The sequence below is a fragment of the Hippocampus comes genome, unplaced genomic scaffold (assembly GCF_001891065.2).
Source record: "Hippocampus comes isolate QL1 unplaced genomic scaffold, H_comes_QL1_v1.1 scaffold332, whole genome shotgun sequence".
NCBI lineage: Eukaryota > Metazoa > Chordata > Actinopteri > Syngnathiformes > Syngnathidae > Hippocampus > Hippocampus comes.
The window spans coordinates 59,802-62,656 of NW_017805119.1; the positions used below are offsets into that span (position 1 = coordinate 59,802).

General features: G+C 44.6%; 1 protein-coding gene across 7 annotated transcripts in view; it reads left to right on the forward strand.

Moving 5' to 3' along the window:
- Positions 1–2,855, forward strand: part of piezo1 (piezo type mechanosensitive ion channel component 1 (Er blood group)) — a 135,513-nt gene that overhangs the window by 28,194 nt on the left and 104,464 nt on the right. The gene's annotated exons all lie outside the window — the stretch shown is intronic.

A 2,855-nucleotide genomic window follows, 5' to 3' on the forward strand; every position in this document is an offset into this window, starting at 1 on the left:
CTCTCTCTCTCTCTCTCTCTCTCTCTCTCTCTCTCTCTCTCTCTCTCTCTCTCTCTCTCTCTCTCTCTCTCTCTCTCTCTCTCTCTCTCTCTCTGAAATAAATTCCTGGATGGTAGAAACTGCAGGGGAAATTTCCTAGAATCCTTTTGAATCAAATACAATTAGTTCTTCTTCTTCTCCTTTCAGCTTGTCCCTTTCAGGGGTTGCCACAGCGAGTCATTAATTTCCATCTTTCCTTGTTCTCTGCATCCTCTACTCTGACTCCAACTACCTGCATGTCTTCCCTCACTGCATCCATGAATCTGCTCTTTGGCCTTCCTCTGTGTCTCCTACCTGGTAGCTCCATCTCAAACATTCTCCTACCAATGTATCCACTGTCCCTCCTCTGTACATGTCCAAACCATCTCACTCTGGCCTCTCTAACTTTTTCTCAAAATTTTCCTGTCTGAGTTGTCCCTCTGATGACCTCATTTCTGATCCTGTCCATCCATGTCACTCCTAAGGAGAATCTCAGCATCTTTAACTCAGCCACCTCTAACTCTGCCTCCTGTCTTTTGCCTAATGCTAATGTCTCTAGACTGTACATCATGGCTGGTCTCACAACTGTCCTGTAAACTTTTCCCTTCACCTTAGCTGACACTCTTCTATCACAAATCACTCCTGAAACTTTTCTCCAGCTGTTCCATCCTGCCTGCACTCTAACCTCCATCTTTCTAGGTTTTCTTGTAGCAGCTGTCTACTCTCACTAAAGATCACAATGTCATCTGCAAACATCATGGTCCAGGGCGACTCCTGTCTGACCTCATCTGTCAATCTATCCATCACCATAGCAAACAAGAAGGGGCTCAGGGCCGATCCTTGATGCAGTCCTACCTCCACCTTGAAGTCTTCTGTCCGTCCAACTGCACACCTCACCACTGTTGTACTATTCTCATACATGTCCTGAACCAACCTAACGTACTTCTCTGCAACCCCTGACTTCCTCATACAGAACCACAATTCCTCTCTTGGCACCCTGTCATAAGCCTTCTCTAAATCTACAAATACACAGTGCAGCTCCTTCCTACCTTCCCTGTACTTCTCCCTCAGCATCCTCAGGGCAAATATTGCATCTATGGTGCTCTTCCTCGGCATGAAACCATAATGCTGTTCACAAATCTCCACTTCCTGTCTCAACCTGGCTTCAACTACTCTTTCCCAAACCTGCATCGTATGGCTCATCAACTTTATCCCCCTGTAGTTGCTACAACTCTGTACATCGCCCTTCTTATAAATTGGTACCAGGACACTCTTCCTCCACTCATCAGGAATCTTGTTTGTGTCTAATATTCTCTGAAACAACCTAGTCAGAAAATCAACCGACACTTCTCCGAAGCACTTCCATACCTCCACTGGTATGTCATCTGGACCAACTGCCTTACCCCTCTTCAGCCTTTTTAATGCTTTCCTGACTTCATCCTTTCTAACCTGATCGACCTTCTTCCTAACCTCTCTGGCTCCTCATTCCTACGTTCCCTATTGTTTTCCTCATTTAACAACTCCTCAAAGTATTCTTTCCATCTCCTCAACACACTTTCCTCACTCGTAATGACATTTCCCTCTCTGTCTTTATTTATCAACCTCACCTGCTATACATCCTTCCCAGCCTGATTTCTCTGTCTCGCCAACCTGTACAATTCTTATTCACCTTCCTTTGTGTCTAACCTCTTGTATAACTCCTCATATGCCTTCTGTTTGGCCTTGGCCACTTTCCTCTTCACTTCCCTTGTCATCTTTTTGTACTCTAGCGTGTTCTCTTCTGTTCTCTCACTATCCCATCTCTTCTTCGCTAATTTCTTCTTCCGTACACTTTCCTGAACCTCAACATTCCACCACCAGGTCTCTTTGTCCACCTTTCTCTGTCCTGAGGCCACACCTAGCACCTTCTTGCCTGTCTCCCTAATCACTGCTACAGTAGTCTCCCAATCATCTGGGAATTCCTCAACACTGCCCAGAATTGTCCTTACCTCCTTCCTAAATTCTTCACAACAGTCCTCTTTCCTCAATTTCCACCAATTTATTTTCTTCTCTGTCTACACCCTCTTCCTTTTCCTCACCTCCATTGTCAGCGTGCACACTACTATCCGATGCTGTTTGGCTACACTTTCTCCTGGCACCACCTTACAGTTATTAACCTCCCTCAGATTACCTCTTCTACACAGAATATAATCTATCTGTGTGGACCTGCCTCCATTCTTGAAAGTTATCAGGTGTTCTCTCTTTTGGAAATAGGTGTTTACCACGGCCATTTCCATTCTTTTGGCAAAGCCTACCACTGCCTGTCCTTCCAAGTTCCTATCCCTAAGGCCAAACTTGCCCATCACTTCCTCATCACCTCTGTTCCCTTCCCCTACATGACCATTAAAGTCTGCTTCAATCACTACTCCCTCTCCCCTGGGAATGCTCTCTATCACTCTATCCATCTCATTCCAGAACTTATCCTTTTCTTCTAACTCACAGCCCACCTGTGGGGCATACCCACTGACTACATTCATCATCACACATTCTATCTCTGCCTTCACTTACATCAACTTGTCTGACTCTCATTTTACCTCTACTACATGCCTAGCATCAGTGGCGGGCCGTGCATTTCAACCTTAGGCCTTCAGTGACGTCACACACATACACAATATTGGCTCGTCAAGCAGCACTTAATTTCAGGAGCATTTAAAATCCTCAAGTATGTATTCCCAATTAAGAGCAGGAAACTACATTTACAGATATTGTCAAAAATAAAAAGATGATTTAAAAATACGAAATAAAATGCCACCCAAATTACGCTGTGTGATCTTAAACAAGTCTGTCCAATAAATTGC